Source organism: Pseudorasbora parva, chromosome 23 (assembly GCF_024679245.1).
Source record: "Pseudorasbora parva isolate DD20220531a chromosome 23, ASM2467924v1, whole genome shotgun sequence".
Lineage (NCBI taxonomy): Eukaryota > Metazoa > Chordata > Actinopteri > Cypriniformes > Gobionidae > Pseudorasbora > Pseudorasbora parva.
In genome coordinates, this window is record NC_090194.1 from 12,957,641 (window position 1) to 12,978,149 (window position 20,509).

The 20,509-nt window shown below is 39.0% G+C and overlaps 1 long non-coding RNA gene across 1 annotated transcript in view; it reads right to left on the bottom strand.

Moving 5' to 3' along the window:
• LOC137063113 (uncharacterized) overlaps nucleotides 1-20,509 on the bottom strand; it is a 93,876-nt gene that overhangs the window by 69,253 nt on the left and 4,114 nt on the right. Inside the window, exon 2 of the long non-coding RNA XR_010901346.1 lies at nucleotides 7,652-7,756. This is a non-coding gene — a long non-coding RNA (uncharacterized lncRNA). The remainder of the gene's footprint in view (nucleotides 1-7,651; nucleotides 7,757-20,509) is intronic.

Here is a 20,509-nt window from a genome sequence, read left to right on the forward strand (position 1 = left end):
TGTGTATGAACATAGCCCTGAAGTGTCTGCAGAGACCTTGTCTATGAAGGACTCATCGTCACGACATCCAGTGGCAGTGATCCTCAACAAACTCGTCTCCAGACTCCTATCTTCAACCAGATGGAACTGGAAAAATACTCTGATTGTTCCCATCTAATATGACTTCAGACTGTAATTTTGCCTGAATCATAATCATTCACTGTTTGTTCGTTGGCCAGAGGAAAACTGGCTGAGTTGACTGAGCCTGGTTTCTCCCAAGGTTTTTTCCTCAATCATCTCACCCGATTGAATTTTGGTTCCTTGCCACCGTCGCCTCCGTTGCCTTTGGCTTGCTCAGTTGGGGACACTAAATAGTCATCTATTTCACTGATCTGTCCGCATTGACACTATATGAGCACTGAACTGAGCTGGATGACATCCCTGTTTTCTCCAGAGCAACTGTACAGCTGAATCAAATTCTGTTGCACTATTTTCCAGCTACCACTGTGAAGCTGCTTTGAAACGATCTGCCTTGCAAAAAGCACTATATAAATAAAGGTGACTTTTATTATACTTATGCTTCCGCTCTTTTCGTTGCATATGTGGGGTTTTGCAGTGCATGGTTTATAAATCATATTAAATACATTTGTTGAAAGTTGTGTTATAATGTTACTCTGTTGTTAATGTTAATGTTACAAGAGACTTCTAAAAGTCTTCCGATGCTCAGCTCAGCTCAGCGCCACGACACGTCTTTAAAATATTGAGCACCCCCATATTGCCAAAATGGTATGATCCTCGTTTCATAACACCCGCAAAGATTCGACCGTGAGATCGGTGGTCGAATCAGGCTCCGCATATCGATGCATCGAATCTTCGACTATTCGGGGTCACCCCTACTGTTGTTAAATGACATGCAATTCATTTTAAAATATATTGTATGATGGAGAAACCTCTTTCTGATTATGCTGTGTTAGCCACTTGATAAAATAGTGTTGTCTCTGAGGCAGGAGGCAAAAACAAAGCAGCAACCTCCCCCAGTTTCTGTTCGCGACATACGGAAGTTATTTAAATTGCAATTCCTTGACTGGCCACTAGGGACAGGCTCCAGAAGGGAGCTGAATCTCATTGAGCCCTGTATTAAAATTCCCAACTTTACAGCAGAAAAAAAAACATGTTCACAGCCTGGTACAAATTGTGGTTTTGGTGTATATGCCTAATTTTGCCCTTCGTTGCACCTGTGAGGTGGATTAATTTTTTTATAACTCGTTTGTTTACATTATATAAAGCCTTAAAGTTCTGCATAAATAAGGGCGTGATTACTTCGAGTGACAGGTGGATAGCCATTTATCCGCTGTCTGTTAGTCATTGCGTCACAAGCCCCACCCAAATTCCGCTTCTTTCCCCATTTTCTGCTATCCGGGCTTGACACGCGATGACGTGCTGGCAAGATGGCAACGCCCAGCTCGTCTCTACTCGTCTCTAAGCTTCAGAACGGCTTACCGGAATCCTATGGGTGAAGTCACGGACAATACGTCCATATTTTTTACGGCCTATGGTAAAAACTTTACTCACGGTGAATCAAGAAAAGCAATTTGAACATTTTTGTGCTGTATAACAATTTTCTGTTGATAAATGTATATCCAAACAGTCGCTTGCCTGTCGAATAAAATACATACTATATTAAAACGTGTTTGGTGTTTCCATGGTTACAACTGAAATCAAGGGTAGCGTGGATATGACGTCATTGCAGGCGACGGAAGGACACGGTTGCTGGTTTAAATAGCTGATTTCTCTAGATGTATACATTGTTGGAAACGGTTGTTGTAAATACATAGGACAACAAAATATCTAACATTTCTCTAGTGATTTTTGGATATTTTAACCAAATAAATCTTACATATTGTGACTTTAAAAGAGCAAGGATTGCTGTTTTGGACATACACACACACACACACACACACACACACACACACACACACACACACACACACACACACACACACACACACACACACACAAACACCAAAGACACCCACATGCACAAAGCAATCAGAAATGCTGCAAGTGATAAGAAATTTCTGTTAAACCTGTTATTAAGGTCACAAAAAGTCTGCTTTGTATTTTTCCTGTGTGAGTGTGTTTGCAGTGGAGTGACTCATGTTTGCGAGGCGTCTTAAGCGGGAAAATAAATATCACTCCGTGTGGAGGCAGAGAAGTGAGCATTTATTTATTTATTTTGGCTTATTGATTTAGTCTGAAGAGGAAGAGCTCAGCTTCCAATCATCCCTTTGAATTATAATGAAATGCGGTGGATTGGAGCGTGCAGCCAATCGCCAAGAACTACTAAATGAGGGCAACCGCTGAGTGATCAGAGTAATAAATTTAACCAGACGAGGGCTTCTTGCTCTCTCTCACCCTTAATTCACCCAGCCGACACTCACGCAAATACATTTTCTGTACGTGAGTGAGTTAAATGAGCGCTATGCTGTTTTGTCCAAAATCTTATCGGTATGCACAAAAGGCCACAGTGTCCCCATGCGCGTAGTATGTAAAGAATCCTGCATTCATGGATTCTCTCCCAGCAGTTTAGCGATTCAGACCAGCTCCTGTGGGAATGGGTTAGCCTACAGCTTGCTATGCAAAAGGCTGCTGCATCAAGCAGAAGGATCCCTTCATTAAGCACAAAGGTTCTTTTATACGGACATACATTTTATTGTTTGTGCAGGTTCCGCTGCTCTGTTTATATATTTCGGTGTGTAGTTTAACCTGCTCACTTGTGCACTTAATGTGGAGCCTGTTTGTTTCAAATGGATCTTTATTCGTTTAAACTTCTAACTTAACTACACTGCTCACCTCATGTCAATCTAAACCTGCATGACTTTCTTCTGTGGAAGCCAAAAGGAAGATATTTTAAAGAACTTTAGAGGGGGTTTTCCACAGTAAAAGTCGATGCAGTCCAGTGTTTTGTTGTTTTGGACCCCACTCACTTACCCTTTTTTACCCCCTCTTCTTCTTTTGAGTCCCACGGAAGAAACACAGTCAAATTTCAATTTTGAGTAAATCTCTCTCTCTCTCTCTCTCTCTCTCTCTCTCTCTCTCTCTCTCTCTCTCTCTCTCTCTCTCTCTCTCTCTCTCTCTCTCTCTCTCTCTCTCTCTCTCTCTCTCTCTCTCTCTCTCTCTCTCTCTCTCTCTCTCTCTCTCTCTCTCTCTCTCTCTCTCTCTCTCTCTCTCTCTCTCTCTCTCCCCACCTTGGATAAGTGATTAAAAGATTAAGATGCTGAACTTAGAAAATAAAGAGTTCTGAAAGGGATGGTGGCTGCTCGAATCAAAATAGAATTAGCTTATTTTAAATTAGTTAATAATATAATAGAATTTTCTGCAATATGGTCTGTGGGAAGGAGTTTGTGTGAGGTTGGGCAGGATGAAGTGTTGGTTTTAAAGATTTAATGAAAGGGTGAAAATCCTTTTTTGGATGTCGTGTTTTTGTTGTTGTTGTTTGTTTGGGGGTTTTTTTTGGGGGGGGGGGTTGATTTTTTTTGTAGTTTTGTAGTTTTTTTAATGATATTGGAATGAAATATGATAAAGGATAAAAATAAAGATGTCTAAACCTCTCTCTCTCTCTCTCTCTCTCTCTCTCTCTCTCTCTCTCTCTCTCTTCTGTTTGAAATCCGGAAAGCACGGATAAATGTCCTTTCTGTAATGATAGAGAGACTATTTTTCATGCTTTTGTAAACTGTCATTTGAGCCATTGTTTTCTGTGTTGAATGATGTTTACAAAAATTGCAATGAAGTATTCACACAAGAGATTTTTATTTTAGGTTGCAAATATGTTTTAAAGAAAAAGTTTTTATGCCAGTTGTTTAATTTTGTGGTGGGACAAGCAAAAATGGCTATTTATTTGAGCAGGAGAAAGAAAATAGAACAGGTTTTTTAGAAATTGTTTTTTAACTTGGTGCAATCTAGAATCTTAATTGATTTTTATAACTATAAATATGTTGGTGATCTGTTTTTTTTTTATATATTTGGTGTTGTAATGATGCTATATGTCAAATATTTGAAGATGAATTGATTTTCATATTCATCGTCAAATATTTGAAGATGAATTGATTTTCATATTCTATTGATTTGCATCGAGTTATCTGGAGGTTTTTTGTTTGTTTGTTTGTTTATTTTCTTTCTTTTAATGTTATGTTTTTGCAACAATGATTTTTTCAACAAAAAACAAACAAAAAAATTCTCTCTCTCTCTCTCTCTCTCTCTCTCTCTCTCTCTCTCTCTCTCTCTCTTTCTCTCTCTTTCTCTCTCTCTCTCTCTCTCTCTCTCTCTCTCCCCACCGTGGATAAGTGATTAAGATTCTGAACTTAGAAAATAAATGCCAGGTTTGTTAGACATGTTTAATTTCCATCAGAAAGACTTTGTAGCTTAATTAATCTCTCTGGCTTGCGGCTCACTTCCTCGCACCCTGTCACTTCTTCCGCCAAACAAATACAAACATCTATTTGTTAAATCAATTATTTCAGTACACATAAAGTCAAAAAGGAGAATGGCAATGTGTTATATGCAGGGCTGTCAATTTAATGTGTTAATTTGGTTAATGGAAGAGAATTCATGGGTCTCCGTGTGTTTTTCCTCTTAAAATGTATACTTTTGGTTTTGATAAGAATGTTTCTGCATTTATCTGACCTATGTTTAAATAGAAAAACAATGAAAAACTTAAGTCTACTTGATTAGGAAATATAACAAATAGTATTTTGGCATTTAAATCCACTTTTTGTCTATTCAATGATTCTCTCTGCCATAATAATGTGTGTTAAAGTACCCCTATCATGCCATTTTACTTTTGAAGGTCTCATACATGTACCAAAGGTCAAAACATGCTTACATTTCTCAAATAATCTAAAATACCTTGTCTGAAGATTCTGAAGATCTGAAGTCTGAAGATTCAGTCTCTCTAAACAAAAAAAGTATGCGAGTAAGTATTTGAAAGTATACTGTGCTGACTGGTCAGTCAACCCAGTCTGTCGTGATTGGTCTTAACAGACTTTAAGATATCTAAATGTCTAATATACGAGAGCAGGTTAGAACCCAGTACCTCTGACTTGCTTAACTTAAGTTTTACCACTACACAAATAGGGAACGAAAACATATTTTGTGAATCTATGCATTTATTCATGTGAAAAATCTCTGCACTAACGATAAAATGTGTTCAGATGCAAGAATGAAACTATTAAACATGAGTTCTATTATAAACTAAACCCAATGTAGGCTACTATTGAAAATTGATCTCTGTACATCTTAAGATTCTTTTTTCTGCTATTGTTACATATTTTACATGCTTTCTTAGTATTTGTCTTGTTTCTAGTCCAAACATCTAAAAATTCTTCAAACAAGAAGTATTTACTTAAAGTTTTTTGCTTAAAATAAGCAAAATAATCCTAAAACAAGATTATTTTGCTTTTTTTTAAAGGTGCCACCTGTAAAAATTTAGGTAAAAATATCCCAAAAAATGACCTATACGCATCAAAAGAAATTGAAGAAATAAGGGTGATGATGTCATTAAAAAAATGTCAAGTTATAGTGCTGCAGAGATATCAACCTTAATTAGCAGTACTAGCCCCGGCCCGACAGGTATCGTAATACAAGTCACGGCCATGGGAGGCGGTATGCGGGCAACCTGGCATACTTGAACCTGATGTCAATCGTGTGGAAAGTACAGCCCACTACTTCATTTCAGTTCAGGGAAGAGAGTGGACGAATGGCCGAAGCCCTTGGCCCCTTAAATGTATCTGATATGATAAAAATAGCTGTTTTTACCTGACAGGAAAAAGCGGAAGTGCATGCGCCCGGCGACTGTGTCCCGTCCCGCCGTTAGAATAGGCGCCCTCCAGTGGACGAAAAGTTGCATAGTGCACCTTTAAGCAAAAACTCTCTTAATTTTGAGTTATTTTTTTCCCAAAACAAGACAATCATTTTTATTTGTCTGGTAAATATTTCTTAATGTAAGAATGTTTAGCAATTCTGATTAAAAACAAGACAAAACTACTAAGTATGAAAAGCATTTTTTGCAGTGCTCATACACCTCACACAGACCTGTCCCACCCACTTTTTAAAACAAAGTTACACAACTGGACAGGATCACAACAAAAGTTTATACTGCTGTGGTAGTTATTACCACTGACTCTTTTCATGCAGGATGGAAAACAACATCTTAACACGTACACAACACAAACCAACTACAGTGTTTGAGGGTGGGTCCAAGTTGATGTTGTTTGTGGTGAAATAATTGATTTTTTTTTTTTTTTTTGGGAGACAATAACTGCACTTTGATCTTTACGGACCTTTTACATCTACAAACAGCTATTACAGGTCATTTCGGAAAAGCATTATAAGGGAGACTTTAAATTTCAGGGCTTTTCTCAGCAAATATTGGTATATAAATTAAATTAATTAAATTGAAATGAATTAATAGCACTTGTTATGTGTCATCAGCAAAGGAAGGCTTGTTGAGTATAAGCGTTTGTGAAGTGTGGAGTGGAGTGCGAGTGTGTCTCTTCTCAGGGCGCACAGCCACATGAAACAGGGAAACAAGCAGGATGGATTAGAAAAGGAAACTAGGAAATGTGGTGTTTGCCCCGCATGGAGCTCTGGAGAAGAATTTGTAAACAGCAGTGCTCTCAAATGTTGTCCTTGGCCCTTTCTCCTTCCATCAGTACAAACAGAGCCTTAGGCCCCCCAGGAGACCCCATCATCACACAAAGAGAGACACTAGGAGAAAGAATGAGGCGTGTAGCAATAAGTCCAACACAATAAAGGAATCAAGAGGATCGAGGAGAATAATAATCAGTGTTAATATCAACAACAAAATTACTGATGGAAATGTCTGGTGGCAATTTTATTTAATTTTTTTACTTATTTATAAAGAAGACAAAAAAAAAAACAAAAAAAAAAGATGTTCTGTACCATGCCTATAATTATTCAGAATATTCATTCTGTTCATGAAAATGTGAGGAAAAAGTGCACCAACTATGTTTTTACAAAATAAAAATGTAGACATAATTTCTTCACATAATCCACTCTGTAGTACTGAACTACCTGAGATGAAAGCTAAAGCGTTTTACTAGCAACTTCATCAACTTACACATCCTATTATATACAGAGTGTGTGTGTGTGTGTGTGCGCGTGCGTGCGTGCGTGCGTGCGTGCGTGCATGTGTGTAGGTATGTGCATGTGCGCATATTCGTGTTTACCAGTTCCTCCTGCTCTGCCGTGGTGATCCCAAGTTCCTCCTGTTCCTCCACCAATTCCAAAGTGGATTACCAGGGTATTCTCACAAAAATGCGTATAAATAGTACAAGTGTGCAATGTTGTGGAATGTATACGCCAAAACTCATTTTGGCGTGTCTATGGCACGCTGTTTTTCGCGTGCATATGATACGCATTTTATGGCGTATTATACATACGAACCCCCCACCCCACCACCCTAAACCTACCCAAGCGCGTGTCATATATACGCCATAAAGTGCGTATCATATGCACGCGAAAAACAGCGTATCATATGCACGCCAAAATGAGTTTTGGCGTATACATTCCACGACATTGCACACTCGTACTATTTATACGCATTTATGTGTGATCGGGTTGGGATTACCGACTCCTTACCTACTTTACTCACCTTTCTCAGCGTAGAGGTCTTCGGAAGGACCCGGGACCAGTACAGGTTAGATTAAATGGTCAGCTGGGTCTAAGTCGAGACCTGGGCTTGTTTAACATTGGTTCACTGTAAAAAAGTATTTAAAAAAATAAGTTACCTGGTTGCCTTAACATTTTTAAGTTCACTGAAATTTAAAATTTGAGTTAATACAATGAACATTTTTGAGAAACAACAACCTTTATTCAAATATTATATTTGTGTGTAATTGTGTAATTGTGGGTAATTGTGTGTGTTTTATTTGTGATGACAGTGAAATTGTGCTATTTTCATGATTTATCACATTATTTATGTGGTTCAGATACAATATTATTTTGAGTTTCTATTTATTAAACCCATTTCCTTCATTGTATCAACTAAAATTTGATACAAATACAAAAAAAATACTCGCCAGTCTGAGTATTTCAAAATCTGCTCCGTTACTGGGATTTTCACGCACAACCATTTCTAGGGTTTACAAAGAATGGTTTGAAAAGAGAAAAACAACCCGTATGTGGCAGTCCTGTGGGCGAAAAAATCCTTGTTGATGCTAGAGGTCAGAGGAGAATGGGCCGACTGATTCAAGCTGATAGAAGAGCAACTTTGACTGAAATAACCACTCGTTACAACCAAGGTATGCAGCAAAGCATTTGTGAAGCCACAACAAGACATAATCTTGAGGCGGATGGGCTACAACAGCAGAAGACCCCAGCGGGTACCACTCATCTCCACTACAAATAGGAAAAGGAGGCTACAATTTGCAAGAGCCCACCAAAATTGGACAGTTGAAGACTGAAAAAATGTTGCCTGGTCTGATGAGTCTCGATTTCTGTTGAGACATTCAGATGGTAGAGTCAGAATTTGGCGTTAACAGAATGAGTACATGGATCCATTATGCCTTGTTACTACTGTGCAGGCTGGTGGTGGTGGTGTAATGGTGTGGGGGTGTTTTCTTGACACACTTTAGGCCAATTGGGCATCGTTTAAACTAAAATGGCACTGTACTAAAATGCCCTCCACAGTCACCAGATCTCAACCCAATAGAGCATCGTGGAACGGGAGCTTCATGCCCTGGATGTGCATCCCACAAATCTCCATCAACTGCAAGATGCTATCCTATCAAAATGGGCCAACATTTCTAAAGAATGCTTTCAGCACCTTGTTGAAGCAATGCCACGAAGAATTAAAGCAGTTCTGAAGGTTAAAGGGGGTCAAACACAGTATTAGTATGGGGTTCCTAATAATCCTTTAGGTGAGTGTAAGTGTAATTGTATGGAGCAGAGCTGAGGTAATTTCTGTTCTATTTGGCATTTTAAGCCAGTCCCTGGTGACCATGTTTCAATGACACTTTTAATCATTCATTTATTTTTTCTCCACAGGCTCACAATCACACAGGGAATCCATTGGAGAGCTAAGCTGAGGACATGAAGACTAAATTAAAATGTTTTTTCCTTCTTTTTTTTCTTTTTTGCCTGAAAATGAATGATATGATATTTCCCCAGCCCTGCGGGCCAAATTTGATGCTACTTGATAGTCGAGCACGTTTTCTGACAGGTGAATTAAAATATCAAAGATGTATTCATGATGTTGCGTGTGCATTATTGTCGCTGGTTGTTTTGGTTTTTTTGTACTTATTAGAGAGTGTATTCAAATATCTAACAGCTTGTCAAACACAAAAAGCAATTTTCATTTACTTTATCTAAATATTATGCAGAATCAAGTACGTGATGTACACTCTGAAGTGGTGAAATAGACTATTTCTAGGCTCATTTGAGGTAGAGGAAGGCAAGCCTGGCTGGTTCAGTTTAAATCACTTTGCTCTATCTTGTCATGGGACACATTTCATTAAGCAGACCAGCTGGGGCAACGGCGTGCGATGCATCCGCTGATCCGTCACACAAATACATCCCTCTCTCTCTCGCTCACTCACACGGTCGCTCTATTTCTCCCACTGACAGAGTGTGAGTGATCGGTGTCGATCCGTCTGATGAGATGACTGACTGCTAGGACATATTTATTTCCCTCTCACCCCACTACTCGCACCCTCCACCTTCTCTCAGCTCTGTTTATTTGTCCATCAGACTGTTGCCATTTCAGAGCCTAAGTCAAGCACAAATAAAAAGCACAAAAAAATAATGTTATCTGAAAAGAGAAGAGTGATGCAAGAGCGTCCATGTTCTTGCGAGACTGAATATTTCAGTTCATTCATCTATGTACATATGTCAGACGTGTGTACTGGTCTTTGTGTCATGTCTTGCTGAAAAATCTGATGGGGTTTTTTTAGTCCCTTGTTTGTCCTGAGCAGTTAAACTGCCCAAAGTTGTTCAGATAAATGATCCAGGTCCTGCGAACTCTTCAGTTTTCCAGCATCTTTTGCATATTTGAACCCACTCCAGCAGTGACTTAATGATTTTGAGATCCATCTTTTCACACTGAGATAGCTGAGGAACTCAAACAGTCACTGACGCTCTAGAAGGAGAAACAATGCATTAAGAGCCGGGGGTGAAAACTTTTGGATGAACGTTCACAGTTTGTTTTATTTGGTTTAAATAACTTTCTTCTTTTCCATTTAGTAATGCACTTCAGAAGCAACCGAAGATAATTACATGTTTCCCGGCTCCTAATACATTGTGCTTCCTTCTAGATTATCAGTGAATATTTTAACCTTTTTTAATAGTTGTGTTTGAGTCAATTGTCCTTGGTGTGAAAAAATGGATCTTAAAATCATACAGGTCATTGCTGAAGTAGGCTCATTTTTTCATGGAAAATATCTTATTCAGGACAGTGCTAAATAAAAAAATAATATGCATTTTGTATGGATAGATGGTTAAATGGATTGATAAACAGACACTTCAAGGGGTTAGTTCAAACCTGTAACACCTTTGTTCATCTTCGAAACACAAACTAAGATATTATTACAGCTTTCTGACCCCCCATAGCAACGTTATTACCACTTTCAAGGCCCAGAAAGAAAAAAACACAGTGCAATGCTCCTGGATTCTATGTCAGAACGCTGGCTCTCTATTGGCCAGCTTCTTACGTAGAACCCGGAAGTGTTGCACTGTGTTTACTATGTGAACAGCATAGGAGACTGACATGGGAGAGAAGTAATAGTTTAATAAAGTGTTAAAATGCTCAAAAAAATAATGTCATAACATTAAGGTTAAACCCCTGTAATCACATGGACTATTTCAAAGATGAATTTTCTACCTTTCTTGGCCTTAAAAGTTGTAATAAGTTGCGGCCTATGTGGGATCAGATAGTGGATTTCCTCAAACATATCTTAATTTGTGTTCCAAAGATGAACAAAGGTCTTACGGGTTTGGAACGATATGAGGGGGAGTTTTTTGGGTGAACTAACCCTTTAATTTCCAAGAATGCATTAATTCTTCCACTTATTCAAACTCCAATTCAGCATCCTGTATGTAGCTGCCAATTTAATTAAAATTCCCATTAATGAATTGTAAGGTAGCCATTTCGATAAATCAGAATTTTTTACAACTTGGTCATCTACATAGCAATATGTTAATGTGTTAGCTCATGTTTAAGCACTCTGGACACCTTACAACACAGCTGTTGAATTGTGATGATGAGTTTTCTGTGGACAAGCACCACTCAATTTTTATTTTAAAACATAATTTCAGTGGTAGATACTGTAACACCTTCTCTCTCATTCTTTTTCAGTACTTACACCGGCTCCGATGGCTTAATTTAGTCTAATTGGAACAGGCCAGCAGCAGGAGGGGGATGAATTTCAGGCTGATAGCTAAGAAAGGTCACAAAAGGTGAGCACACTGGTACGTGAATGAAAGTTTTATGGTTAATAATTAATGGGAACGTTCTGAAGCAAATTTAACATAAGGCACATCTTTCACCTAGCTTCAAGTCCTCATACATGGAAAGCGAAATATGTTTGCGAGAGTTTGTAAATTGTGCACAGGTATCTCAATGGAATTTGTTTCCAAGTCCAGCATATAACAAGGGTTAGTGTTTATATCTTTAAAGATGTCAAATATCCCTCTGAGGGAGATTAGGAAATGCTATTCCGCATCTTCTGCTCCCGCGGGAGCAAATACAAAGCAAGCCCTCCCATTTCAAAAAGAATAAGCAACGATTTCCCTCAAGGAAACACCTCCTGTGATCTTCCTTATGGAGGATGCTATGCTAGGGGATATATGGGAGGGGGAATATAAACAGAGGCGAGAGAACATATGAGTCACAAGCTCAGTACAAGAGAATTTTGTCAGAAGGAGGGACAGGGGAAATGGGAGAGGAGTGGTGAGGTGAGATGAGGAGAAAATGAAATTGCAAGTAAATCCCTCACCAGGCTGGCATGTTACACTGCAGAAGAAGAGGAAGGGTGGGTGGGAAAAAAAGGAGAGTGGGTGGGACAAAAAAAGTAGGGTGGGAGGGATGAATACAATGAGAAAAGAGGAGGTGTGTGATCCAGAGATGGTGGCGAGACTGTTCCCTAAGCAGCTGTGGAGTTAATCCGTTTAGGGGCCTGGTGATTGGGGGAACTGCGTAGAGGTGCGTCTGGGTCAGGGAAAGGCTTCTGCAGTAGTCGCGCTGGTCTGTGACATGCTCCAACATGACACTTCTGCAAATTGATAACACACTGCCCAGACTCCGATCTGAAGATTTGGCGAACTGAGGTTGAGAGGTTTATGTGTGCGTGTGTGCGTGTGCGTGTGCGTGTGCGTGTGCGTGTGCGTGTGCGTGTGCGTGAGCGTGCGTGTGTGGCCCCTGACCCTCTTTAGCGGAGTATAATCCAAAAGCCTCAGTGGGTCGGTTGACTCCTCGACAGCACCAGATGTGAGCCTGAAACCGGGCTGATACTCAGCAGCCCGCTAAACACTCACGTGTTAACTGACTTTTAGAGGACATCCAATTAAATGACAACATCTAGGATGATGCTGCCAGTACAGTATCTGTCAAAATAAGCCAGCTGCATCAGTGAGTCAGTGTTATGTGAAGTCCAAGTACACAGGCTGGTATTGACGCAGGGATAGTCCACCCAAAAATGAATATTCTGTCATCATTTACTCACCCTTGTTTCTATCCAGACCTATGTGACTTTCATGCTTCTGAACACAACAGATGATGATTCAAAGAATGTTTTTGTCCAAACAATAAAAGTCAATGGTGTCCAAAAACAACAGTTTTTGACCCCATTGACTTTCATTGTAGGGAGAAAAAAAATGGATACATTTCTAACTTTTTTTGTGTTCCACAGAAGTAAGAAAGTCATATAGGTTTGGAACACATTTTGGTGGCTCAGTGGGTAGCAATGTTGCCTCACAGCAAGTCCTAGCTGAACCAGGATGCCTTTCTGTATAGCGTTTGCATGTTCTCCCCTTTTTGGGCTGGGTTTTCTTTCTCCTCAAATGTAGTCATTCTCCATCTCTCTGGACGCAATGGGTGGATCTTGAACTAATTAAGTTTAAGAACAGGTTTAAGTGAAATTGGGGCCAGACCTTCAAGCTCCACCCATTATGTCCAGAGAGGGGGAGCTGGATGCCAAGCTCCACCCATTGGCTCTGCAGTGAGCAGTTTCTCCAAGTATCACCCACAATCCAAAGCTGGTGGCCTGAGAGGCTGGGAAAGGTTCCAACATCATTGAGACCCAACATAGAACAAGTGGATGAGGGAATGCATGTAAGTATTTATGTATATATATATATATATATATATATATATATATATATATATATATATATATATATATATATATATATATATTGGGAAAATATGCCAGACTACAGAAGTAAAATGGGTTGCATTGCAATAGCATTTCACATTGACTTCAGGAAAGCTTTGCCTTCATTGGTCCTATGCTGTAGGGTAACGTTAAATCCAAATTTACTGCCGAAAACTTATTTACCATTGAACAGACAAAATTGGCCGCAGAGGATGTTTGCTTAACATTAAAAGTGAGGATGAAGCAATCACTGGGGGTAATTGAGAAAACATCTAAGGCCCGGTGGTGCTTAATGGACATATGACTCTATGCATGAAAAGCTAGCCTTGCTCATTTGCAAAATCTCTCTCTTCTCTGGTTTACTGTTTACCCCTGAGGTGTCACATCGCTCCCAATCTGGTTGTCTTAGTCTAGGGTAAACCCTATTAAAGGCATTCAATCCCAGAGGGAATGCTGAGCTCCCAGTGCGCTAACACACAAACTCAAACACAGCCAGACAGCAGGCTATATCTCTCAAACACCTCTACTCACCAGCCGGGTTGTAGCAATGCAACATCCTATTCAGCTGTTTTGACACTGCTGTCAACATACTGTTAGTCCCCCTGTGAAACTTTGACAGTAAATATCATTATGTGGGTAGCAAAGAGGTTCTGAAACCCATTCCCTATAATTAACATGTGCTTTGTCTTGGTTAGCAACAGTGGCCCACAAAGGGTATATTGTGTTAAAGGAAGTCAACACACAACATATAAACTGAGCAGAACTGCAGCGAGTGATGAAAAAATTATTCAGTATGTGGGGTATTATACGGATAAAATCTGACGAAAACAGCAGCAATGTTAAAGGATTACATGGGGGAGTAGGAGGTCTTTATTCTGTATGGGTTGCTAAAAGTCGGGGGGAGGGATTGGGGCTAGAGATGTTTAGGACAATTCCAGGGGCCATGATCAGAGAGCCACCACCCCCGGAACGTGATTTTGAAAGGGCCAGAGGCAATAAGCTGTCCAGGAGGCCCAGAAAACCTGTCGACGCCCTTGGGTTAAAGGATAGATCACCCAAAAATAAAAATGCTGTCATCATTTACTTACACTGGTGGTGTTCTAAACCTGTATGACATTCTTCTGCTGAACTCAAAAGACGATATTGTGAATAATATTTCAGTTTTTTTTCATACAATGAAAGCCATTGGACTCCAGTGTTGCTTTATCTCACTCAAAAACCAGAGCACTGGTCTAGAAAAAAGCAGTGTGAATGTTCTGTGAAACTTTTTCTTTTGTATTCCACAGAAGAAGAAAAGTTGCACAATGCATGTACACAAAGATTTTTAGATTTTATTGCTGTTTACCTACATTTCCTAGGAAGACTCTCTTTTGAGATCCTAGTGGAGTTCTTTTACACATAAGAGGGATGAACTACAAATTTCACAGTCTTTTTCTCAAAGGAAAATGCCTTGTGTGATTGGAAAGAAAACTCATCTCAGCTAGCCAGCAGCCCTATGGTGGAAGGTCAGGTTTCAGCCAAAGCAATCCCAAAGACTGCGTTTGGCTCATCATCTCGAAACACAATCGTCAAATAAGCAAGGGTCCACCGCTATTGCGGTTTATCTTGGCAATGACCAAAGTCATCATGACAAGGGACGAGAGAGAAAAAAAAGTATTTACGAATCCAATTACTCAAAGAATACTTTCTTTGAAGAGGTGAGGGGTTGCGAAAGTGGCCCCAGCTTGTGGTAGAATCGAGGCGGATGCTATTCGTTCCTGGAGCCAATTGCATTTTCAAGTCAAAAGTTCTGCGCCAAAGACTGCTGCTGGCCAGGGTGAACAATCCCTTGGCATGCTTTTCATGTGACTGATAACTATGAATCATTGTCTTTGGATAGTCAGTGCATTTGTCACACATAATGTCCACACCTAATTGGCAAAGGGCTGCTATGCAACAACATGCATGAGTCATAGCAAATATATCTAAAGCCATTGAGAACATACAGTTTGGTTGAATAACATTAGCAAGACATTTCCTTCTAGTACACCTTGTCATGTGTTCGCATTTTTAGAAGATCATGCCTTATAGTGCATCATGTGACGTAAAATTGCAAAAAGGGAAAAGTGCATCATTCAAAAGGGTCGCAAGGTACCGAAGACTATCTTTGTGCTGTAAATGACTGATGTGTTCACAAAAGAGCTCTTTGACAGGAATACCATGCTTTCGATAACAGCAAGTAGCATTTTCTTGACTCTCTTTTGCTGTCTGGGAGTATCAATGCACTATGAAGCATGATCAGGTGCTGCCTGTAACCGCTATGATTGCTTGCTACAGCCGTGATTGGCATGTTAAGGACAACATACCCCCTGTTGTTCACTACATAGAACAGGTCTTGTGAACTTTGGCAAGTTGCCAATTTTCAATACAAGTCAAAGGCCTTTTTTTAAATTAGCTGACATACAAATCAATTACAGACTGAGTTGCAATCCTTCTATTCTTGATGGTAAAGATGGCACATGGCCTTATTGTGTGGTTTAAAAAAACTGAAGATAAATTAAATACTAAAACTAAATGTGCTGTTTTCAAAACCTGCCAAAAGGAGCAGCATTTTAAGGCATCTGCCACAAAAAGTAGGCGTCTTGAGTTATGTCGGATTTTAAGGCAGTATCCTTGATGTCCTTAAAGCTACACTGTGTGATATTTTCCCCCATCTAGTGGTGAAAAGGTATATGACCATCCAGTGTATAATAGTTTCTGTTCCTCTCAATTCTGATTTCGTTTTAACACCTACGGTGGCCGATTTAGTCCAAGATTAACATGGCAATCCCCCTCTTCACATTGGACACGGTGCCATCGAGTGTTAAAACGCAAAAGGCGAAGCTTGAATTTATGGGTATGTCCCTCTTTGGCTAATGTACTTTCAAGATGGAGGGGCAACATGGCGACCTGCATTCGAACCCCTCACCCGTATGTATTTTCAATGGCCTATTATAAACTTACGAGAATACTTTATTACTTGAAAGAAGTAAATATACATTAATGAGCACATATATTTTTGAAAGAACTAAGCGTTTTAAGCTAAGAATAAACTAAAAAAAGTTACACAGTGTAGCTTTAATAGCGAAAACAACCATACAATGCATTGCTTTCAGCTTAGGGGAAAAAATAAGTCTTTCTCTAAATTATGTACTTAGGTCGAGTTATGTTGCTTTTAAAATGTTCTATATAAATAAACTTTTCCATGAGTTGACAAAACCATGCATATAGTTTGTTCAATACTGAAAAGTATTGATACAAATAATTAAGTTTAAATTTGAATATTTATGCAAATAAAATAATTATGTTGCATCAGATTTAGAACATGACAAACATACAACTGGGGATAATATTAACTTCATGAGCAGTTGTGGCTAATATATTTCTTTATTAACTAGTTAACCATTTTCTTTGGAAAACGTACAGGTCCTCTGGCAAGGTCCCTGTTTTGGTTTTCTGTAAGAGCTCCTTGTGAAGCTCCTTTAGGAGACTCTTAATGGAGCAACAGCTGTGCTGTAGCAGTTCCTCATTTAGATCACTTAGGGCCTGTTTTCTTCTCTCAGCCCTTGAGTAAAGCACAGCGTAACAGTTCTCTCACTGTCTCCTGCCCCCTGACCTGATTGCCAAACTTTTGTAAATAGTAGGAAGATGATATTCTTCTTCATTTGTCACATTCCTGCAATAATGAGGACACCATCTAATACACTCCTGAATAAGGGTTGGTCAGGCCTGTCTAAGTGAGTAATTCTGTTCTTCTGTAGCTTCTCAACTGGTTCATGCGTTTTGTTTAGTGTCACATGCAAAGGACCAGAGCCCATTTGGAGGCCCCAGGAAGAAAAAAAACGCACAAGGGGCCAGAAGATGACTTATGAGGATTTAAATTAAGTATTTTTAAAACAATCTAACTTAATTACAATAAGAAAAAATGGGACAACATGCAAAATACAACATATAAAATGCAATTTCTCACTCTGGTGAAAATATATTAACAAACCATTCAAATCTTTTTCACTGCAACATAAAAGCCTGTTTTGACTGATTTTTATAGAATACTGCGAATCTCATTCCACACCTGCCCACTCCCACAGAGTGGTACACATGGTCCCTGCTCACAATGAATTTGTCCCTGGCTGAACCTGCATGTTTTAGGTCCCATTATACTGTAATCCTGAATTTTTAACTTGCTTTTGATCAAATAAATTGTCAAGAGTACACATATGCTATTTATTCTTTTCAATATAATGTCAGAAAGACTAGTGGCCTATAGCATTGAAAGCTACACATTGTCATAGGCTTAACTAAATGTAGGGTAGGCATTTTTTTATACTAGTTGAAACTCTCTTCACATCATGACAGCAATCAATAATAGAAGAGGTATAAATATTAAAATGTTTATCTTCTGTGGAAGTCCAACTGTTTGTTTGTCCAATCATCGCGGTCCGAATGCAAAGATATGTTGTTTTCTCCTGCCTGTCAACATATGTATTTCCATACCTCCACGTACCTGCTCATGCAGGCATCCCCAGTCTTTAGAGCATTCCGACGGCTATGAAAAGTTGTAGACGATCACTAAGTGCCACAAATCACATCAGACAAATTTTACTGTTCCTCAAACAGTACAACACCAAAACAACAAGCTTATACTGTGTTCACCCATGCCGTAAACGTAAAACATGCGAGGACCCATTCATCCCCTAATGGCATGTGGGTTTTAGACACAAAGTAATTTAATGCCATTTATTGTGATACTTTGCAGAATCTGCTGTGTGTTCATGTGTTTTGGAGGAGGCCTGGCTTTGGCGACGCTCTGAATTGAGGGCGGGATGTTTTCATGCTTTCATGTTTTCAACTTGCTTTAGCATCTTCAAAATTGCCTACCCTACCTTTAAATGTTAAAATGACATGTCAGAATTGCAGTCTGTTTGTTTGTGTGGCTCAGACACAATAACATGGCGCAGTTATCACATTTGGGAAAAGGGGTTTGAGAGCACTCATATGTAGAAATAAATCAACTATTTTGACAATGATTGATTCATTTTAAAATGATTTGTGGCTGTTCCTTTAAAAAACATCAGGAAAAAAATTAAACACCACTTACCAACAGTGCACAAAGGATGTCATTACAGAAGCCTGTTATCAAGTATTGTCGAAAGCCATTTTAAGGGATTGCGCCCACTCACTGAAAATGAATTGTGTCCTAGAGCTGCGGATAACTTGTTCTAAACAGCTCTCTGTACATCCCTCCCCGCCATCCCCTCTCAATTCTGCTGGTGTCCGTCGGCCCATGAGAAAAGTTTCCTCTCCTACTAGAAGTCAGATGTGAAGGAGGAATGAATGTAAATGGGAAGGTTAATGTGTAGCGCTGTACATTGGATGTCAAGCTGAATTGCTATTAAAAAAATCCAACCAACTGTCCACCAGCTTTCATGTTTATCAAAAAACAAGAACAAACATCTTGATTGATTGAGTGAGTGAGTGAGTGAGTGAGTGAGTGAGTGAGTGGTGAGTGAGTGAGTGATTGATTGATTGATTGATTGATTGATTGATTGATTGATTGATTGATTGATTGAAATTAGACAAAGTAAAAAGTAACATATTTATTCATTTGTGATCTTTATCTGACTTAAAAAAATTTTTTTTTTTTTTTTTGACTTAAAATTTAATGTGATCATTTATTTGATTTATTAATAACTAAGTAAAATAAACACTACATTAAATGCTGCTGTTTATGTTATTTTTAGTATGGAAGTGTGGTGGTTTTATGTCTGATCTTAAGAGGCTTGTAAACATATGCTGTTCATGCCCATACAACTTTATGTGTGAAATAGTTTAAGTATTCTTACTTTTCTATGAAAGTTGATTATGGGGTGGACCTCTAAATGTGTGGTAAAAAAATGAAAAAAAAGACATCGCATCATTCCATGTTTTTCAACCAGCTTAATTTGGAAGAATAAATTGACAGGCCGGTCTCAGCACGATACTGTACAGTAAATGTAATATTAGTATGCCATTCATAGGTTTATAAAGTGTAAAGCATCGAGCCTCCCAGAACATCGAGCCATCAAAACATCCAGAGTGGCCTGCTCAGATCTGGCGATCTCTTTCCAGCTTAACCAATAGCGTGAGTTTGAGGGTGTGGCTACTGTAGCAGGCAGAGCCAGAGGGTTAAAAGAAATGTTAAAAGAAATTCTGATTCTGTTAGCAGTGCAAGCCAAAATTTGCTACATTTATAGCTTCAAAGATGTGTTCAGAAAGACAAATGTACCAGTTTTACTGGGAAAACTCCACCCAGGCCCACCTGTCAGTGACATCAGATAAGGAAATGTGCTCAAATGAATGTGACTAGCACAGATGAACAGAACAGAATTTAGTGACATAAAGGTATTTTCAAAGCAAGAATTAAAAAAAAACAATTTCTTCTCTATACACAGCCTTCTCAGCTCCAATATGAGCAAGGAAGACTCATGGCCCCTACTGAGGTTCACCTGGACCTGTAGTTAGAAACCCACAGCCACGGTTTGATTTACAGCCCTTGAACACAACCCCGAGTTAGCACTCAATGGCAGTCACACAACAGACACAAGGGAAGTGCCTTTAGAAAAAGCTTTCACACTTTGCAGTAGAAAAAGGTAGGAACCTACATTCCTACTTGACGGTTCCTTTGGTTCTGTTTTAACCTTCAGCCAATTGAGTATCTCAGAAACCATTGTTAACACCAGACTCACAGCAGAGGCTGCTCAGTGTGCACAAAAACCGATTAGCTCATTTGTCACTTCATCAGCAGTCCATATGTTCATATGCAAATGGGTTTATGTATATTATCAGTCCAATAATGTTATAATGAAGATTTGTAAGTGGAGGTTTGCACATGGGAAGCAGCTGAAAAACTAACCCTGGACGGTGCCTATCAAATGTCAGTCAATTCCCAATAAACACCTCTCTCATTTCTCAAGCAATTAAATGCTTCATCATTTAAAACCAACAGAATTTGATTTCAATGATATTATTAAAAATCAAAATGAAATTTCGGGGTCCCTATAGTTGAGATTCATTTTGAAATAATCTCATTACCTTTCCATTTAAACCTTTGCAAAACTCCTTGTATGAAGGCAAAAACTGAAAGA